Source organism: Chelonia mydas, chromosome 22, assembly GCF_015237465.2.
Source record: "Chelonia mydas isolate rCheMyd1 chromosome 22, rCheMyd1.pri.v2, whole genome shotgun sequence".
Lineage (NCBI taxonomy): Eukaryota > Metazoa > Chordata > Testudines > Cheloniidae > Chelonia > Chelonia mydas.
Window position 1 is genome coordinate 1,195,003 of NC_051262.2, and position 22,074 is coordinate 1,217,076.

The following is a 22,074-nucleotide window of genomic DNA, read 5'->3' on the forward strand; positions in this document are numbered from 1 at the left end:
CCTGTTTGGTCAGCATGGTGAGCTCAGCAGCACAGGTGACCATGCAGTCCCAGAATCGCAAACGAGCTCCAGCATGGAACGAACGGGAGACACTGGATCTGATCGCTGTATGGGGAGAAGAATCTGTGCAGGCCGAACTCCAATCAAAAAGAAGAAATGCTAATATATATGCCAAAATTGCACAGGGTATGGTGGACAGAGACAGGGACATGCAGCAGTGCCGCGTGAAAGTTAAGGAGCCCAGGCAAGCCTAACAAAAGACAAAAGAGGCAAACGGTTGCTCCGGGTCAGGGCCCCAGACATGCCGCTTCTATGATCAGCTGCATAGCATTCTAGGGGGGGACCCTTACCACTACCTCACCACTGTCCATGGACACCTGCAAGGGGGGAGTCTCATGCAACAGGGAGGAGGATTTTGTGGATGAGGAAGAGGAGGAGAATGTGCAGCAGGCAAGCAGAGAATACGTTCTCCCCGGCAACCAGGACTTTTTCATCACCCTGGAACCAATACCCTCCCAAGGCAGGTTCCCAGACACTGAAGCTGGAGAAGGCACCTCTGGTGAGTGCACACTTGTAACTACAGTACAGGGTTTAAAAGCAATAGTGCTTAATGTTTGGTTTGCCCTAACGAATTGGGATGCATTCGCAGCCAGTACAGCTACTGGAAAAATCTGTTAACGTGTCTGGGGATGGAGCAGGAATCCTCCAGGGACATCTCCATGAAGCTCTCCTGGAGGTACTCTGAAAGCCTTTGCAGAAGGTTTCTGGGGAGGGCTGCTTTATTTCATCCTCCACGGTAGAACACTTTACCATGCCAAGCCAGTAGCACGTAGTCTGGAATCATTACAGCACGAAGCATGGCAGCGAATGGTCCTGGGTTTTGGTCACATTCAAGCAACATTCGGTCTTTATCTTTCTGTGTTAGCCTCAGGAGAGTGAAATCATTCATGGTTACCTGGTTGAAATAGGGGAATTTTTGTAAGGGAACAGTAAAAGGACCCTGTTCACGCTAGGTTGTTTGTGCTTGGCTAAAAGGGATAATCCCGGAGAATAGCCATGCAGTGGGGGGAGAGGTGAAAGGATCATCCCAGAGAATAACCATGTGGTGGGGGGAGGTGTGTGAATCATAAAATATCAGGGTTGGAAGGGACCTCAGGAGGTCATCTAGTCCAACCACCTGCTCAAAGCAGGACCAATCCCCAACTAAATCATCCCAGCCAGGGCTTTGTCAAGCCTGATCTTAAAAATATCTAAGGAAGGAGATTCCATCACCTCCCTAGGTAACACATTCCAGTGTTTCACCACCCTCCTAGTGAAAAAGTTTTTCCTAATATCCAACCTAAATCTCCCCCACTGCAACTTGAGACCATTACTCCTTGTTCTGTCATCAGCTACCACTGAGAACAGTCTAGATCCATCCTCTTTGGAACCCCCTTTCAGGTAGTTAAAAGCAGCTATCAAATCCCCCCTCATTCTTCTCTTCCGCAGACTAAACAATCGCAGTTCCCTCAGCTTCTCCTCATAAGTCATGTGTTCCAGTCCCCTAATCATTTTTGTTGCCCTCTGCTGGACTCTTTCCAATTTTTCCACAGCCTTCTTGCACTGTGGGGCCCAAAACTGGACACAGTACTCCAGATGAGGCCTCACCAATGTCGAATAGAGGGGAACGATCACGTCCCTCGATCTGCTGGCAATGCCCCTACATATACATCCCAAAATGCCATTGGCCTTCTTGGCAACAAGGGCACACTGTTGACTCATATCCAGCTTCTCATCCAATGTAACCCCTAGGTCCTTTTCTACAGAACTGCTGCCGAGCCATTCAGTCCCTAGTCTGTAGCGGTGCATTGGATTCTTCCGTCCTAAGTGCAGGACTCTGCACTTGTCCTTGTTGAACCTCATCAGATTTCTTTTGGCCCAATCCTCTTATTTGTCTAGGGCCCTCTGTATCCTATCCCTACCCTCCAGCGTATCTACCTCTCCTCCCAGTTTAGTGTCATCCATCCGAAAATGGCAGCCCCTCCTTTTAAATGTGAAACCCAACCGGCATTGCTTGCTATGGGAAAGGATGGCACTGCAGTTTGAAACCATTCCCACATGTTATGAAGGTGTAAGAAGCCAACCCCCCATACCAAAAGGCTTACCATGGCTGCTTGGAAACTGAATTATGTTGTACAGCTGTTTGTGATGTGTCACCATACCGGCAGGTGCTCAATATGAAAGGCAAAATGCGACCTTGTACCTAAAGCACATGTGCTGTCTGCTGTGAATTGCTTGATTCACTGTGAAAGAGTCTCCCTTTTGTTCTCAGAAATGTATCATCTTAAATTTTACTCTCCCTTTTTATCCCCCCGCAGGTGCAAATGTTTCTATGCTCCCCCTATCATCTCCGTCCCTGAGGTTATCACAGATTAGAATGCGAAGAAACCACACTCGCGATGACATGTTTTCCGAGCTCATGCAGTCCTTCTGCACTGATAGGGCACAGCTGAATGCATGGAGGCATTCAGTGGCAGAGGCCAGGAAAGCGTTAGGTGAGTGCGATGAGAAGAGGCAGGAGGTGATGTTGAGGCTAATGGGGGAGCAAACGGACATGCTCAAGAGTCTGGTAGAGCTGCAGGAAAGGCAACAGGAGCACAGACTGCTGCTGCATCCACCGTATAACCGCCTGCCCTCCTCCCCAAGTTCCATATCCTCCTTATCCAGATGCCCAAGAAGGCGGGGGGTGGGAGGCTCCGTGCACCCAGCCACTCCACTCCAGACAATGGCCCAAGCAACAGAAGGCTGTCATTCAAACAGCTGTGATTTGTAGTGTGGATACAATAAGCAATGTGGCCTTGTCCTCCTCTTCTCCCCCACCCCACCCTTGCTACCTTGTCAGTTATCTCACTTTTTTTTAATTAATAAAGAAAGAATGCATGGTTTCAAAACAATAGTGACCTTATTTCCTTTTTTCAGAGTAACAGCCGTGTTAGTCTGTATTCGCAAAAAGAAAAGGAGTACTTGTGGCACCTTAGAGACTAACCAATTTATTTGAGCATGAGCTTTCGTGAGCTACAGCTCACTCCGATGAAGTGAGCTGTAGCTCACGAAAGCTCATGCTCAAATAAATTGGTTAGTCTCTAAGGTGCCACAAGTATTCCTTTTCTTATTTCCTTTGCCAGCTGTGATCGAAGGTGGGAGGGTGGCTGGCTTACAGGGAATTAAAATCAACAAAGGGGGCGGGTTTGCATCAAGGAGAAACATGCACAACTGTCACACCGTAGCCTGGCCAGTCATGAAACTGGCTTTCAAAGCCTCTCTGATGCGCAGCATGCCTAGCTGTGCTCTTCTATGGCCCTGGTGTCTGGCTGCTCAAAGTTGGCTGCCAGGAGATTTGCCTCAACCTCCCACCCCGCCATAAACATCTCCCCCTTACTCTCACAGATATTATGGAGCACACAGCAAGCAGCAGTAAAAATGAGAATGGTGGTTGCGCTGAGGTCTAACCTAGCCAGCAAACAGCGCCAGCGAGCTTTTAAACATCCAAAGGCACATTCTACCACCATTCTGCATTTGCTCAGCCTATAGTTGAACTGCTCCTTACTACTGTCCAGGCTGCCTGTGTACGGCTTCAAGAGCCATGGGAGCAAGGGGTAGGCTGGGTCCCCAAGGATAACTATTGGCATTTCAACATCCCCAATAGTAATTCTTGCAGCTGTTTGAACAGCCCAGAGTTCCTAAAGATGTGAGCATCATGCATCTTTCCCGGCCATCCCACACTGATGTCGGTGATACGTCCCTTGTGATCTACCAGTGCTTGCAGAACCATTGAGAAATAATCTTTGCAGTTTATGTACTGATTGGCAAGGTGGTCTGGTGCCAAGATAGGGATATGCGTTCCGTCCTATTGCCCCACCACAGTTGGGGAAACCCATTGCAGCAAAGCCATCCACAATGACCTGCACATTTCCCAGAGTTACTAACCTTGTTAGCAGAAGGTCAGTGATTGCATTGGCTACTTGGATGACAGCAGCCCCCACAGTAGATTTGCCCACTCCAAATTGATTCCCGACTGACCAGTAGCAGTCAGGCATTGCAAGCTTCCACAGGGCTATCGCCACTCGCTTCTCAACTATCAGGGCAGGTCTCATCTTGGTATTCCTGCGCTTCAGGGTAGGGGAAAGCTACTCACAAAGTTCCAGGAAAGTGGCCTTACGCATGTGAAAGTTTCACAGCCACTGGGAATCATCCCATACCTGCAGCACTATGCGGTCCCACGAGTCCGTGCTTGTTTGCCGGGCCCAGAATTTGCATTCCACTGTATCAACCTGCCCCAATGCCACCATGATGTCCCAATTGCCATGTCCCGTGCTTTCAGGAACGTCTGTGTCCATGTCCTCCTCACAATCGTCCTTGTACTGGCATCTCCTGGCCAGGTTCTGCACATACTGCAGGATAATGCACTAGGTGTTTACAATACTCACAACAGCAGCAGTGAGCTGAGCGGGCTCCATGCTTGCCATGCTATGGTGTCTGCATGGGTAACCCAGGAAAAAAGGTGCGAAAGGATTGTCTACCATTGCTTTCATGGAGGGAGTGAGGGATGGGGGGAGACTGATGACATGTACCCAAAACCACCCGCGACAATGTTTTTGCCCCATCAGGCATTGGGAGCTTCAACCAGAATTCCAATGGGCAGCGGAGACTGCAGGGACTGTGGGATAGCTACCCACAGTGCACCGCTCCATGAGTCGATGCTAGCCACGGTATTGAGGACACACTCCACCGACTTAATGTGCTTAGTGAGGACATACACAATCGACTGTATAAAATCGCTTTCTAAAGATCAACTTCTATAAAATCGACCTAATTTCTTGGGTAGACATACCCTAAGTTAAATGTCTCATGCCAGGACTGCAATTAAGAAAGACTATGCAGTACATGTGTAATGACAAAAGTATTGAAATGCCATAGAGGCAAGGGAAGTTATATAAAAACTCCAAGTCAATAGAGAACTACAGGATTGTTATGAAAATGAAATTAGTGTAAGTATGCAGTGTCACAAAATACTACATGTGTATCAAAGATGGTAGAGAAAATTGTATGACACTTGTGTTCAGTATGAAATATTATGTTTTAATTTAATCTCAGACTATATTTGTAACATGCACACAATACGAGGCTAGGTTAAGCTTGTGCAGGCAGCCTTAACTTTAGCTTTTAGTTACTTTTGTGCTTCACTGCATAACAAACCAACCATCCTATGAAACCTCCAAACTGTACATACAGCTAATATATGCAGCCTCCTGTCCCCACTACTGTCACTATCCTCTTTCCTTTCCACTCCATTTTGTCCAGCATCACATGGCACAGCTCAGCCCTATTTTAGATTGTAAACTGTGTGTCTTTTCTGGAATGTTTGTACAGTGTCCAGCACCTGGGCCCAGTGCTGATTGGGGCCTGCGGATGCTACCATGATACAAACAATAATAAAAACCACCACCACCTCCACCACCCTACTCCTTTGCACTCTTGAGCCTTTTGCTCATTAAATGAGTAATTATGAACCTTTGTTTTAAATATTAGAGGGACAGTGTGTGCTCAGCTCTAACTCTGCAATCCCATTGACTTCCAAAAGCTGTCAGGGGAATATCCCACAATGGAGGAAGAAAGTGGTGCTGGTGAAAAAAACCTAACCTGGTTTAGAGGGGAAGGGAAGGCAGCTGTAAAAATATTTATAACAAATGGAAGAAAGGGGAAGTTGGTAGTAATGAATATAAGACAGGAGTTAGAAACTGTGGAAAATTGATAAGTGAAGGAAAGGGACACAAGAAATCTATGGACAGCAGAGTTAAAGACAATAAGAAGGAGGTTTTTAAAATATATTAGGAACAAAAAGAATCCTGAAAATGGTATTGAGCCATTACTAGACAGAAATGGTAGAAGTATCAATAACAATGCCGAAAAGGCAGAAGCATTCAATAAATATTTCTGTTCCGTATTTGGGGGGAAAGACAGATGATAAAACTCTTTCCATTCCACTATATCTTTTGGAGGATGTTAAACAGAGGCTATTAAAGTCTGACATTTTAAAATCAGCAGCTCCAGAGACCATCTGTCCAAGAGTTTTAAAAGAGCTGGGTGAGGGGCTTGCTAGGCCATTAATGTTGATTTTCATTAAGTCTTGGAGCATGGGACAGATCATTAATGATCTGGAGGATAGCGTGGACTGCACCCTCAGCAAGTTTGCAGATGACACTAAACTGGGAGGAGAGGTAGATACGCTGGAGGGGAGCGATAGGATACAGAGGGCCCTAGACAAATTAGAGGATTGGGCCAAAAGAAATCTGATGAGGTTCAGTAAAGACAAGTGCAGAGTCCTGCACTTAGGATGGAAGAATCCCATGCACTGCTATAGACTAGGGACTGAGCAGCTAGGCAGCAGTTCTGTAGAAAAGGATCTAGGGGTTACAGTGGATGAGAAGCGGGATATGAGTCAACAGTGTGCGCTTGTTGCCAAGAAGGCTAACGACATTTTGGGCTGTATAAATATGGGCATTACCAGCAGATCAAGGGACGAGATCATTCCCCTCTATTCGACATTGGTGAGGCCTCATCTGGAGTACTGTGTTCAGTTTTGGGCCCCACAGTGCAAGAAGGCTGTGGAAAAATTGGAAAGTGTCCAGCGGAGGGCAACAAAAATGATTAGGGGACTGGAACACATGATTTATGAGGAGAGGCTGAAGGAACTGGGATTGTTTAGTCTGCAGAAGAGAAGAATGAGGGGGGGATTTGATAGCTGCTTTCAACTACCTGAAAGGGGGTTCCAAAGAGGATGGATCTAGACTGTTCTCAGTGGTACCAGATGATAGAACAAGGAGTAACGGTCTCAAGTTGCAGTAGGGGAGGTTTAGGTTGGATATTAGGAAAAACTTTTTCACTAGGAGGGTGATGAAGCACTGGAATAGGTTACCTAGGGAGGAGGTGGAATCTCCTTCCTTAGAGGTTTTTAAGGTCAGGCTTGACAAAGCCCTGGCTGGGATGATTTAGTTGGGGTTGGTCCTGCTATGAGCAGGGGGTTGGACTAGATGACCTCCTAAGATCCCTTCCAATCCTGATAGTCTATGATTCTATGAAGTTCCAGAAGAATGAAAGAAAGCTAATGTTATGCCAATTTTCAAAAAGGGTAAATGAAATGGCCTGGGTAATATAGACCTATCAGCTTAATATTGATCCCAGGCAAGATAATGAAGCAGCTGATACAGGAGTCAATAAAGAGTTAAAGGAGGGTAATGTAATTAATGCATCTCAACATGGGTTTATGGAAAATAGATTCTGTCAAACTAACTTGATATTTTTCTGATGATTCCAGGTTTGGTTGATAAAGATAATAGTATTGCTGTAAGGCGTTCAGTTTGGTACCATACAATATTCTGATTAGAAAACTAGAATATACAATTCCCATGGCACACATTAATGGATTAAAAACTGGATAAATGATAGGTCTCAAAATGTAATTGTAAATGGGGAATTATCATTAAGCAGGTGTGTTTACAGAGGGGTCCTTCAGGGATCAGTTCTTGGCTATTTAACATTTTTATCAATGACCTGGAAGAAAATAAAACCACCACTGAAAGTTTGAGATAACAAAAATTGGAGTAGCAGAAAATAATGGAGAGGACAGGTCACTGATTCAGAGTGATCTGGATTGCTTGGTAAACTGGGTGCAAACAAACAATATGCATTTCAACATGACTTAATGTTAATGTATGCATCTAGGAACAAAGACTGCAGGCCATACTTCCAGGATGGGGGACTCTATCCTGGGCAGCAGTGACTCTGAAAAAAGATTGGGGGTCATGGCAGCTGAACATGAGCTTCCAAAGTGATGCAAATGCAGTCCTTGAATGCATGAACAGGAGAATCTCGAGAGGGAGTAGACAGGTTATTTTATGTTTGTATTTGGCACTGGTGTGACCACTGCTGGACTCCTGTGTCCAGTTTTGCTGCCCAGTATTTAAGAAGGATGTTGATAAATTGGAGATGGTTCAGAGAAGAGGCACGAGAATGATTAAGGAAGTAGAAACCATGTCTAATAGTGATAGTTAAACTAAACAGATTGAACTCTTTGAGACGAAGAGAAGGTTAAGGCATGACGGTCTATAAGTATCTAGGGGGGAACAGATATTTAATAATGGACTCCTCAATGGAGCAGAAAAAAGTATAACGATCCACAAGCTCACAGCTGAAGCTAGACACATTCAGACTGGAAATAAGGTATACGTTTTTGACAGAGAGGGTAATTAACCATTGGAACAATTTACCAAGGGCCATGGTGGATTCTCCATCACTGACCATTTTTAAATCAAATGTGGCTGTTTTTCTAAAAGCTCTACTCGAGGACTTATTTTGGGGCAGTTCTCTGCCCTGTATTATACAGGAGCTCAGAACAGATTATCACAATGGTCCCCTCTAGTCTTGGAATCTATGAATATAGATCACAGAATTTGGGCCAGGGTTTTTACATGCAGAATTTTAAAATCAGAGGGCTAGATTCTGAGTGGTGTTGTGCACTTGAAGTTTTATTTCAGTGAGACAATGTGAATTGCAGGTGCTCAGCAACCAGTCCTTAGTCTCTAATAGCAATTGTCCCCTTATATTATGGAATCTATTAAATTATAACTGTAGACTTCAATGTCTATTTTGTGTCCTTGTCTCCAGTCAGAGGTGCAGGAGCAGAGTCTGCAACTATTACTCCAGATAACAGAAAGTCTCCTTTTGTAGTTGTTTCTAAGCCATTACTTCACCTTGAAATAAAGACAATAATCCCCAGGTCCAATGCAACCTATTGCTAATGCCATGGAATGCCAAGGTCCTTTAAATAATAGAGATCCTGTTCTCGCTGCAAATATTTAATGCAGCTAATATGTGTGTATAAGGTTTCTTGGCAAGGAGTACGAATTCCCTGGCTCAGGAGTAGGTTACGATGTTTAAGTGCACTTCATGTATTTGCAGCAAGCAGGTGGAGGTCAGATGGGGTCTAGGTGGAGCCAATCATCTACCATGATTGCCCTGCAGAGTTAAACCAGTGGAAAAGGAGAGAAAGTAAATGAGAAGTATAGTCGTTTCCCTTTGACTCAATCTGTCCCAAGAGCAAATATTTCTGAGGGAAAAGAAGCCTGAGTGTATGGACATAAGAAAATCCAAGAAAGTGTAAGTAAGAAATGTAAACATCCACACAAGCAAAGAAACTAACAAGAGGGAAAGGCGAGATGCACACTGACAGACTCAAACACACTTATGTAAGGGCTTGGCTACACTTGCAGATGTAGAGCGCTGGGAGTTAAACCAACCTTCGGAGACCCAGCAGGGAAAGCGCTGCCATGTGTTTACACTGTTCGCTGCAAGCACAGTGGCGTGGCCACATTAGCAGCTTTTGCAAAGCCACAGAGAGCAGTGTATTGTGGTAGCCATCCCAGTGTGCAAATGGCTGCAGCGTGCTTTTCAAATGGGGGGGAGCGTGACAGGGAGTGTGTTGTGTGTACGTGGAGGGAGAGACAGTGTGTTTTGGGGGGCAGAGTGTGTCAGCAGGCTGTCTTGTAAGTTCAGACAGCAGCAGGGGGAAACCCCAACATCAGCTCCCTCCCACGCCCCAGGCCTGCCTCGGCAGCAGTATCATTCCACAGTGATGGTTGCTTTGTCCTGGAGCAGATAAGCAGCCGGCTGTCAGAAAGGGAGCTGTGAAAGGGGATATCCCCATGCCTGTAGCCGAGGTCAAAACAATGACCAGAGTGGCCACTTGACTTCAGGGGATTATGGGATGTTTCTGGAGGCCAATCACAGCCGAGTAATGCAACACTTCATCCACACTGACACCCGGGTGTTTCAGCCAGGGCGCAGCAAGCTTTATGCTTCTGGTGGAGGTGGATTACCAGGAGCGCTCCTGCTGCAGAGTCCAGGTGCTCTACGTGCCTTGCCAGTGAGGACCCCTCAGGAATTAGGGTACCAGGGCTGATTTAATGTGCTCCAACTTGCAAGTGTAGCCCAGCCCTCAATGTATACATCTCCCCCATGTTCCTATCGGGAAACTCCCTGAATTAAGTAAAGTGGTTTGGTTCCTGGTCTGGAAGGGCAGGAGATATGGAAAAAGCCTGAGGCTACTGAATACAAGAGGGACAGATATGGCGCTGCCCTGTAAATCAGGGAATATTGTATGTTGGTCTGACTATTGGAATGGTGTTTCCTGTTTGATTAGATGGGTTGACCCAATAGGGGTCTATCTGAAGTAGAGGCAGGAAGGAGAAGAGCGGCACCAGATAGTCGCCTGTCAAACATTGAAGCATTGTTAAGGGACAGTGCCAAAACTTTAGCTTTGATGATTTTGCCTAGGAACAACCAAGGCAAACTAAAACACAGGAGAGAAAGAACTTCAGCTGGGATTTAGAAAGGACTCTCTCGGGAGAACCAACCAAACCAAACTCAGACCCAGCAGCCTGCTGGGTGGGGGGCGGGGTCTGAAAAAGCTAGGCTTTCTTAGGTCATCATTGGAGGATGGCAGGACTCTAGGTAAATTAGGGTTGCCAACTGCCTAATTGCACAAACCCAAACACCCTTGCCCTGCACCACCCCTTCCCTGAGGCCCTGGCCCAGACTCACTCCATTCCCCCTCCCTCTGTTGCTCATTCTCTCCCACCCTCATTCACTTTCACAGGGCTGGGGCAGGGGTTCAGAGCATGGGAGGGGGCTTCTGGCTGAGCCTGGGGTAGGGGGTTGGGGTGTAGGAGCGGGTGTGGACTTGTCATAAATATAAAGGGAAGGGTAAACACCTTTAAATCCCTCCTGGCCAGAGGAAAAAACCCTTTCACCTGTAAAGAGTTAAGAAGCTAAAGATAACCTCGCTGTACCTGACCAAAATGACCAATGAGGAGACAAGATACTTTCAAAGCTGGAGGGGAGGGGGGAAACAAAGGGTTCTCTCTGTCTGTGTGTTGCTTTTTCCGGGACCAGAGCAGGAATGCAGGTCAGAACTCCTGTAAAGGGTTAATAAGCAATCTAGTTAGATATGCGTTAGATTCTGTTTTGTTTAAATGGCTGATAAGATAAGTTGTGCTGAATGGAATGGATATTCCTGTTTTTGTGTTTTTTTGTAACTTAAGGTTTTGCCTAGAGGGATTCTCTATGTTTGAATCTGATTACCCTGTAAGATATTTACCATCCTGATTCTACAGAGGTGATTCTTTTACTTTTTCTTCAATTAAAATTCTTCTTTTAAGAACCTGATTGCTTTTTCATTGTTCTTAAGATCCAAGGGTTTGGGCCTGTGTTCACCTATGCAAATTGGTGAGAATTTTTATCAAGGCTTCCCCAGGAAAGGGGCTGTAGGGCTTGGGGGGATTTTGGGGGGAAAGATGTTTCCAAGTGGGCTCTTTCCCGGTTATATTTTGTTAGACACTTGGTGGGGCAGCAATAAAGTCCAGGGGCAAAAGGTAAAATAGTTTGTATCTTGGGGAAGTTTTAACCTAAGCTGGTAAAAATAAGCTTAGGGGGGTTTTCATGCAGGTCCCCACATCGGTACCCTCGAGTTCAGAGTGGGGAAGGAACCTTGACAGGGCTCTAGGAGGGAGTTTGGCTGAGGGAGGGGGCTCAGGGCTGGGGCAGGGGATTAGGGTATGGGAGGAGGTGAGGGGTGTGGGCTCTGGCTGGCACTTACCTCCCTTACCTCAGGCAGCTCCCGGCCAGTAGTGCAACGTGGCTAAGGCAGGCTCCATGCTTGCCCTGGCTCCACTTGGTTCCTGGAAGCGACTGGCATGTCTGTCTGGCTTCTAGGCAGAGGGGCCAGGAGGCTCTGCACACTGCCCCTGCCTGCAGACACCACCCATATAGCTCCCATTGGCCATAATTCCCAGCCAATGGGAGCTGCGGAGTTGGCACTTGCGGGGCAGGGGCAGTGCGCAGAGACTCCCTGGTTTCAGAGTAGCAGTGTGTTAGTCTGTATTCGCAAAAAGAAAAGGAGGACTTGTGGCACCTTAGAGACTAACCAATTTATTTGAGCATGAGCTTTCGTGAGCTACAACTCACTTCATCGGATGAAGTGTTCTGATGAAGTGAGCTGTAACTCACGAAAGCTTATGCTCAAATAAATTGGTTAGTTGCTAAGGTGCCACAAGTACTCCTTTTCTTTTAGAGACTCCCTGGCCATCCCTGTACCTAGGAGCCAGACTGACATGCTGGTCTCTTCTCGGAGCTATGAGGAGCCAGGACAGGTAAGGGAGCCTGCCTTAGCCCCACTGCGCCCCCTACCAGACTTTTAGCAGAGCCAACTGGCTAACTGCACAAACCCAAATACCCTTGTCCTGCCCCGCCCCTTCTCTGAGGCCCTGGCCCCCACTCACTCCATCCCCCCTCCCGGATAGGTTTCAGTAGCCACCAGGCGATCGATTCTGATTCCAGGAGACTCCTGGCCAAACCAGGAGGGTTGGCAACCCTAGGTAAGACAGACAGCTGTGTAGACTGATTTAGTTTTTCCTCCCTCTCTCTAATGCTCTGTTCCTACTGTTAAATAAGCAATACTGTTGTTTTAGGAAGGTTGTTTGGTCACTATCTGTCTCTGCTCACAGACTCCTGAAGGGAAAAACTCAGACCTGTGGGGGTAATAAGCAGTTGACACACAGGGCACTGTACCCCAGCTTCACTTCTAAGGGCTTGGCTACACTTGCGAGTTACAGCACAATAAAGGAGCCCCAGGCGCCCTAGCTCACTCCCCGTCCACACTGGCAAGGCACATACAGCGCGGCTGGTCTCCACCTCGGTGAGTGGATTAACGTTTGCTGCGCCACCGCTGGAGCGCTGTGGCACTAGTGTGGACGCCCTGGTCTGTTATTGCGCTGTGATCGGCCTCCAGAAGTGTCCCACAATGCCTGTGCTAGCCACTCTGGTCATCACTTTGAACTCTACTGCCCTGCCCTCAGGTGACCAACCATCAGACCCGCCCTTTAAATTTGCTGGGAATTTTGAAATCCCCTTCCTGTTTGCTCAGCCAGGCGTGGAGTTCTCTCAGTGAATCTTTCCAGGTGACCATGCCGCCACGCGCCAGGCAAGCCCCAGTATGGAGCAATGGCGAGGTGCTGGACCTCATCAGTTTTTGGGGTGAGGAAGCTGTCCAGTCCCAGCTGCGCTCCAGCTGCAGGAATTATGATATCTTTGGGCAGATATCACGGGCCCTGCTGGAAAGGGGCCATGACCGGGATGCACTGCAGTGCAGGATTAAAGTGAAGGAGCTGCGGAATGCCTACCGCAAAGCCTGCGAGGCAAGCCGCTTCTCCGGTGCTGCTCCCACGACCTGCTGTTTCTACAAAGAGCTGGATGCGATACTTGGGGGCGACCCCACCTCCATGCCGAGTACCACCATGGACACCTCAGAGGCCACTGCAACAAGGCAGGAGGAGGAGGAGGAGCAGCAAAGTGGGAGCGAGGGTGCTCCAGCAGAGGAAGACACCCTGGAATCCCTAGATGCATGCACCCAGGAGCTGTTCTCAATCCAGGAGGAAGGTAGCCAGTCGTGGCGGCTGGTGCTTGGGGAAGGACAAACACCAGAGGAGGTTCCCAGTAAGCGGCTTTTATTTTGGGAAGGAAGTTATTTGGTGCAGGCTGTTGGGGTGAGGAGGGTTAGGGCTGCAGGCATGCCTAGATGCAGAATAGGGTGTTGACGTGCTCTCTCACATCGTGGTAATTGGCCTCAGTGATCTCTTCAAAGGTCTCAGCCAGAACTTGGGTAATGCGCTTGTGCAGGTTTCTTGGGAGAGCCACTGTGTTCCTTGTCCCAGTAAGGCTAACTTGTCTGTGCCACTGTGCCGTGAGGGGCAGGGGGACCATTGCTGCACACAGGCAAGCTGCATACAGGCCCGGGCAGAAGCTGCATTGCAGTAGAAGACCCTCCCTTGCTTCCCTGGTCACCCTCAAGCAGCGAGATATCTTCCAGGATGAACTCCTGTGGAAAATGTGGGGACAGTGTTCAGTATAGGGGCCCCCTGCTGCTGTTGGCTCTCCCCAAGGCACAGAAACCCAGAGGACAGAACAGCCGTGAAACAATCAAGCATGAAACACACTTGACCCTTAGCTTTCCACCATTTTGGGGCTCCCGTGGGTTATGTGCGCTCGCTTTGGGACAGGCAAATTATGCTATTGTGTAGACTGTACTTGCCTTTGAGTACAGGGGAATCACTGCTCTGTCTGGTGTGAACAATGCTGCCTCTGTTAAGTGTTGCATTTTGCCTTTACGGATGCAACCTTGAGATCTCAGCCGTCTGTGTTATCAACGGCCAAGAGGCTGCAAAGAATCAGGAAGAGGCCATGTAGAAGCGAAAAGGACATGCAGCATTCAACTAATGAAAATAAAAAAGTGCAGGAGTGGCAGAAGAGTGAAAGGAGAGTCCGCCAGCAGAATGCGGATCACCGGTACCAAAGCACAGAGCGGCTGATAAGCATCATGGAGCACCAAGCGGACTAGATCCACGTGCTCATAGCCATGCAGGTGGAGCACTACCATGCCCACCCCCCACTGCAGCCCTTGTCCCAAAACTCTTTCCCTTGTGCCACCATATCACTTCCAAACCACTTTCCCCAGCATCCGGGTTCTTACCACCACCCGTTGCCTCCGACACCCGTAGCTTCACCACCCAGCCCTGAAAACTACGACCCTTACCCACTGCACTCAACCCCCATTACCTTGCAGTATAGCCATCCTGAAGTGCAGCACTCATTGCACAGCACTCCAGACAGGACATACGCAAATCTGTGATTGTACCGTTCCCCACCCCAACCCACCCCACCCCCTTGACCTTTGTGTTTCCCAAGCAGTTGTGTTGTGTTTCTTTTCAATAAATTGATTTTTTGGCTTTGAAAACATTCTTTATTATTGCATAACGTAAAAGAAACCTTAGCCCAGGAAAGCAACAGGCACTGCTAGTCAGTGTATCATATGTAGCAAACACAGATTCCTACCGCACTTCACTCCCATGGAGGGCACCACACCAAATGTTACTGTTGGCTTTTCAAAATTGCTCCCTCAGATTGCTCCCTCAAGGCATCCCTAATCCTTGCAGCCCCGTCCTGGTCCCCTCTAATAGCCCTGCTCTCTGGCTGTTCAAATTCAGCCTCCAGGTGTTGACCCTCCGAGTTCCATGTCTGAGTGAATCTTTCACCCTTCCCTTCACAAATGTTACGGAGGGTACAGCACACGGATATAACCGCAGAGATGCTGTTATCAGACAGGTCCAGCTTCCCATACAGACAGCGCCAGCGACCCTTTAAATGGCCAAAAGCACACTCCACAGTCATTCTGCAGTGGCTCAGCCTGTTGTTGAACCACTCATTGCTGCTGTCAAGACTCCCTGTGTAGGGTTTCATGAGCCACGGCATCAAAGAGTAAGCAGGGTTTCCAAGGATAACAATGGGCATTTCGACTTCCACTACGGTGATCTTCTGGTCTGGGAAAAAAGTCCCAGCTTGCAGCTTTCTGAACAGGCCAGTGTTACAAAAGATGCGTGCGTCATGCACCTTTCCGGGCCAACCTGCATTAATGTTAATGCCCACGGTGATCCACAAGCACCTGGATAACTATAGAGAAATAGCCCTTCCGATTAATGTACTCGGAGGCTAGGTGGGCTGGTGCCAGAATTGGAATATGCGTCCCATCTATTGCCCCTCCGCAGTTAGGGAAACCCATTTGTGCAAAGCCAGCCACAGTGTCATGCACGTTACCCGGAGTCACGGTTCTTCTGAGCAGGATGCGATTAATGGACCTGCAAACTTGCATCAACACGATTCCAACGGTCAAATTTCCCACTCCAAACTGGTTAGCGATCAATCGGTAGCAGTCTGGAGTTGCCAGCTTCCAAATTGCAATAGCAACCTGCTTCTCCACCGTCAGGACAGCTCCCAATCTCATGTCCTTGCGCCACAGGGTGGGGGCGAGCGCCTCACACAGTCCCATGAAAGTGGTTTTTCTCATCCGAAAGTTCTGCAGCCACTGCTCATCATCCCAGACTTGCATGACGATGTGACCCCACCACTCGGTGCTTGTTTCCCAAGCCCCAAAGCGGCGTTCCACGGTGGTGAGCATGTCTGTGAATGCCACAAGCAAACTTGTGTCGTTTGCATTACTTGAGTCGATATCATCGTCGGAGCCCTCACTGTCACTTTGGATCTTAAGGAATAACTCGACTGCCAAATGTGATGCACTGGCAAGACTCGTCAGAATACTCCTCAGCAGTTCGGGCTCCATTCCCGCAGACCGAAAGGGAAGACAGAGTGCGCAGTACAAAAACCGTTGAAAGATGGCGCCAAATGTGGACGGAAGCAAAGGGATTGCTGGGATGTGAACCGATGCATCATGGGGCATTGGGACAGGATCCAGAATGCCCCACACTCCCCGCCCCCTTCCCACAAACCACAGTGCCAGAATGGGAAGAGTTGCTCTGTGGGATAGCTGCCCACAATCCACCGCTCCCAATGCCACTGCAAGTGCCGCAAATGTGGCCATACCAGTGCACTTCCAGCTGTCAGTGTGGACAGACTGCAGTGCATTCCCTACAGCGCTGTACGAAGGCGGGTTTAACTCACAGCGCTCTACATCTGCAAGTGTAGCCACGCCCTAAGAGTGGAAAATCTCATGGTTCTATCTTGAGACAGGTAAGGGCACAAGCGGAAAACCTGAGGGATACACTCAGACCAGAAATGGGACAGAAATTCAGCTAGTCCTGTAACTAGAGCAAAAGGTTTTCTCCAATATTTTAAATCTGCCTGAAGAGTGTGTAGTTGGTTTAAATGTATGGGAAGATGTAACATAGATTAGGTTGCCATCAGCCTATGCTGACAAGGCTAAGCACTGAGATCTGATCGTTGCTGCAGCCTACGGATTTAGGATAAGGTGTCTGAGCCAGTGGCTTTCATGCACTAAGGCAAAAGAGGAGGATGAAGAAAATGGAATAACAAAGGAGAAAAAAAACCAGGAGAAATCATCATGGCCACATGCTGAAAAAAAACCCACCAAAGAAAGTCCGCCTCAAAAAGTGGAAAGTCAATTCCAGAAATGCTGGCTAGGACGTATTGTTCCTGGGGTGGACCAGGCTAATGAATCACTGTGGGTTACAAGACAGCGGAAAAGGCTTTGGGAAATTCTAAACAGGATTTAAAGCAGTTGTATCAGCTCTGTTGCTGCAGACGGAATGTATTTCACAGCCAGCTGACCAGAGGTCTCTGTAATGCAGCTTTTAAAAAGACGAGAGGAATGGAAAGTGGGTGTTAAAGGCATTTTAACACACAGCTGTTGTCACAGTTACACATCTGTCATGAATCTATTCACCTACCTCCCCCTTTCCATCTTAGAGTTAATTAAACCAGCATGTTGATGCTAATGACTGATCAAAGCTTGGCCGCTGATTTAACAAACTGCTCTTTGGGCACCTTCTTCCTGCTCGCTAGCTCACTGCTTCACTGTCAGAGAAAGTTTGCCAAATTCCTGGCGGTAGCAGAAAATGTAAAGATTGTTTAACAGCCTACTTCTTCATGGAGTTGGTTCCAACCCCCTCACTACCTAGCAAGCTGTGTATTTGCATGTTCCTCACATCCGTCTGCTCTTTTGCTTAGATGCTATTGTGTTTACACTCCACTAGACATAGGTTAACTATGATTACCTAGTCTGACCATCTGCAGAACACAGGCAGAGGCTACATGTGGGGGCATGTGCCCTCACTCTGCCCCCCCACTATCAGCAGGCCTGGGTCATCTTGGAACACAGGCCAGAGACCATCACCCAGTTCAATTCTTGCATCAAACCCAGTGACTCGTGGATGAGCTAGACTGTACCGTTACTATTATTGTTCTAGCACCTGGGAGTGTAATCATGGACCAGGACCTGATGGGTGCAAACACAGAACACAAAGATGGTCCCTGTTCCAAATAGCTTATCTTTCTGAAAGACATCCAATTGTGATGTACAGACTGTGTTAGGGAGAATCCACCATGTCCTTAGTAATCAATGCCAATGGTTAGTTACACAATTGAAAATTTTCAGTTTCTATTTTACCATCTTCAACTTCCAGCCATTGGATCTTGTGCTGCCTCTGTCTGCTAGTTTAGAGAGCCCTCTAGTATCCGGTATCTTTCTCCTGGGTAGATAATTGTAGACCAAGATCAAATAACAATTATTTGATTAACTAAATGGATTGGGCTCCCTTCTTGTACATAGAATGTTGTTTCTGAACTTTGAATCATTCCTGTAGTTCTTCTCTGAAGACTTTCCAGTATTTCCTTTATAAAGCCCTATGATTCCTCAGCTTGTCTCCATTTAACCTCTTTAAATATTGGCACCACATTGGCATTATTACAGTCCTCTGGAATGTCCCCAGTATTCCAAGATTTTTTATAGAAATAACACCACTATTTCAGAGACCTCCTTGACCAACTGTATTGTAACTCAGTTGAAAGTTATCTGGACCTGCTGATTTAAAAATAATTAACATAAGTAGAGGCTGTTTAACATCCTCTTTTTCTACCACTGAAAAAAGAATTTAGTTCCAAACACAGACGTTGTTGAACACTTCTGGTTTTATACATCATTGACAATTTTACCACCTCCATGTAGCATTTGAGGAATTGACCTATAATATTGTTAAAGTTCCTTTTGTTCCTGATTTTATATATATATATTTTAAATCCTTCATTTTGTTCTTAGTCCTATTAGCCAAAGGTACCTTTAGCTTCTGAGGTGAGGATGGAGGTACAGATTTAAAATAATCTAGGTATGACCGCAAAACTAAATGACTGCTCAGGGCTAGAGTGCCAAAAGAATATAGGCACCTACCTGACATGTGAGATGCCTAAATCCCAGAATCAGGCCTCACTGGGATTCACAAAACCCTTGCTCAGCTGTCTCTGAACCCTGTAGGAGCCTAAACACCCTCAGTGCCTACATTTTTACAGTAGAAGTTCCCTAGGTGCCTATGGTTCTGCCTCTGAGCATGTGCACTGCTGCTCCACACCATGCATCTGGGTACCTGATACTCAAACTGCGGGAAGCTAAGCCTGCAGGGCCAGATCCAATAAGTGGGCTCAGAGCTTGTCTACCAGATCGGGTCCCAGTAGGCATGCTTATACCAAACAGCCAGTGGGGGAGGCCCTCCCTCATAACTTTTAGCCCAGTAGTTAGGGTATTTACCTGGGATGTGGGAGACCCCTCCTCTTCAAGTCTCCACTCAGTCTGAAGAGACAAAGGGATTTGAATGGTGATCTGACACTAAGCAAGTGGGTGCCCAGCTACCAAGCTATGGGATATTATGATGGGGAAGAGGGGGTGACAAAGTGGGAATTTTCTGTAATATTTTTATGATGCCCATGTGTGCCACAATTTCCCTCTGTACTTTGCATTGCCACCCAGTGGAGGAAAAATGGTTAAGTCTGCTCCTGGGGGCAGCACAGGACATGAAGTGTGGGTTAGTGGGTCATTAAGGAACTGGTTGAAACCAATCCAGACCAAACAGGGGGTCCAGAGGAACAATGGGAGCCCCAAGGACTGAAGAATTGACACTGAACAGTGGGAAGCTCCAGCTAATGTGGTTGTGAACTCAGTACAACCCTGCCTGGAGACAAAGGACTGGGAGGTGACCTGCAGCGGATAAAGGCCGGGCTTCTGGAAGAAGTTGGTGCTCCAACCTGGGGCTGAGAAAGAAGTCAGAGGGACAGAGACTGAGATGGAATCCACTACAGCTTGGCTGATGGAGTATTCTAGGGCCTGATGGACTATGTTTTAACCTTCATTTCTCTATGCCAACCTCAGGATTGCAAGTGCTGTGTTCCACTTGACTAATCAAGCCTACTCTGTTTTGAAAACACTGCTTGGTGTCACTGCAAATACTTGCTGATGTGCATTAGTCCCTGAAGAGCATACAAGTTGTTAGGGGCTTTCCCTTCACCCCTCCCCCACTCCTCCTTCTTGTCATGCAGGCAGAAAGCAGAAGACCGGAAGTCCCCACAGACAATGCACTGTTTATTGAGGTTAGTTTCAAGCAAGCATATCCATAGCTGTGATGCCACAGAACCTTTTCCCCAATGTCCCTGTTCTCCCCTGCCGTGCCCACCCTTAGTCCCACCCCTTACAATTTATGGTTATGTTCTGTTTTGGAGGGTTGTGAGTCTGGGGGCATCAGTACCGCCTCTTTTGTATGCCATGGGAGGGGTAAGGAGTGAGGTTGTACTTCAGTCAGGGACAGGCATTTCTTTGGCTTTAATTGTTTCTTATATTCCCCCCCAACCCCCTTTACCCCTCCTGGCTGGTTGCTTGACCTCGGCTTGAGAGATGAGCCCACCAGCCTTCCAGTGTATGCTCGTATATTACACTACCCCCATATCCAGTAACACTTTAGCTCTATTCCTTATCTTGTCTCATTGTACTAAAAGCCCCATCTGGCTGTGGGAAATGCCACACAGTGTTTTGGTCACACATATTCGTAAGGATATAAGAGTATCAAAAATCAAATCCAAAATTCTATCTCAGGCTAACAAACAGGCCTATATGCTGACACAAGTTCTATTGGACTCCCTGGGCAGAGCTCATGCCATGAAGCAGGAGGGCTGGAGCCCAGAGACAGTGTCTCGGAGGCAGTGAGGCTGTGGTGCCTACCCTTAAGGAAGAGTGAGGCCCCTTGGGGCTCTGGCACACTGAAGGGGTTCCTCCAAGATGCTGTTTAACAGCTGGGGCATAGCAGTGGTCCTGTGGATCTGTGACAGGGCTCTCTTGATCTCTCCTCTTAAAGCTGTTCCACTGTGGCTATATAATCTTTTTAAAAGCCATTGAAGTGGGGGTCTGGATTCTGGGTCTCCCACCTCTTAAATGAGCACTCCAATTTCCAGACTGTAGAGTCACTCTCACTTGCTCTCTCTCTGGCCCAATAATTCTTTCATTATTTAGGACAGCTGCAGAAGGAGAGACGGAGGAAGCCTCACCTCAGACTATCCCATATCTCAGCAGTTAGAGCACTCAGGCAGTAGGTGGTTCAAACTCCTTCTTCCCCTCAGCTGGAACGGGGACTTGAAGCAGTGGTTCCCCACTTCTTGGGTGAGTACCCTAACCACTGAGCTAAAACAACATAGGTGCCTGAGGCCAAGAGAGGGTTTACAGCTGAGAATCAGAGGGATGCACCTATTTCCAAGAGAGGGACGGGGCTTAGCACACACCCCTTGGCTTGCCATCTCTTAGTGGCTACTTTAAAGAGGGAGCCATCTACCATGCTGTCTTTTGTGACTCATTCTGAGGCACTGCCCTCTCCCCATTCATTGTACAGCAGAACCTCATTTATCCAATCAATCTGAGAGCGGGGCCAGATAGGATAATCAAAATATGCAGATAATCCAGAGAATGGGAAAGGCTGCAGTGCCATCTACTGGAAAGATCACCTGCTTCTGGACTTGTGTGCGCTGGTCATTCGGTTAATACGGAGAGCAAGATAATGGAGGCTTGGATAAATGGGGTTCTACTATATACGGAGCATAGCACGGAACTCAGTGATTTTCTAGGCATCTACAAGTTAGGCGTGGCTACAGGTATCATAGCAGCTAAGTTTCTTTGTGAATCTAGCCCCCAGACTTCAATAAACATAATCTATAACACATGGGCAAAGGCAGGATGGCTCTTAGGAATTAGTGTATTAAAATGAAAATGACCACATCCAAGATGGAATCAAAACTCAAAGACCTCACTGTGCTCAAATTGGGGGCACTGGATAACCTCCATCCCAGAATATGGGAAGAACAGGCACATGACATTGCAACCCCAATAGGAAGGATGACTGGAGAATAGCAAACATGGCTCCTACAATTAGAAAAGGGGAAAAAAAACGTGATCTGGGCAACTACCAACCCATTAGTCTGAACACAACAGTATGCAAGGCTTTCGAACTAATTCTGAAACAAAGAATAAAGACACCGAAGTAAAAGGAAAATGGGATACAATGCAACATGGGTTTACCAAAGATAGATTGTGCCAGACTAAGTCGATGTCTTTCTTTGATTAGATTACTGATTTCTTAGTCAAGGGAA

At 47.4% G+C, this 22,074-nt stretch overlaps 1 protein-coding gene across 6 annotated transcripts in view; it reads right to left on the reverse strand.

Moving 5' to 3' along the window:
• PKNOX2 (PBX/knotted 1 homeobox 2) overlaps window positions 1-22,074 on the reverse strand; it is a 711,797-nt gene that overhangs the window by 281,716 nt on the left and 408,007 nt on the right. The gene's annotated exons all lie outside the window — the stretch shown is intronic.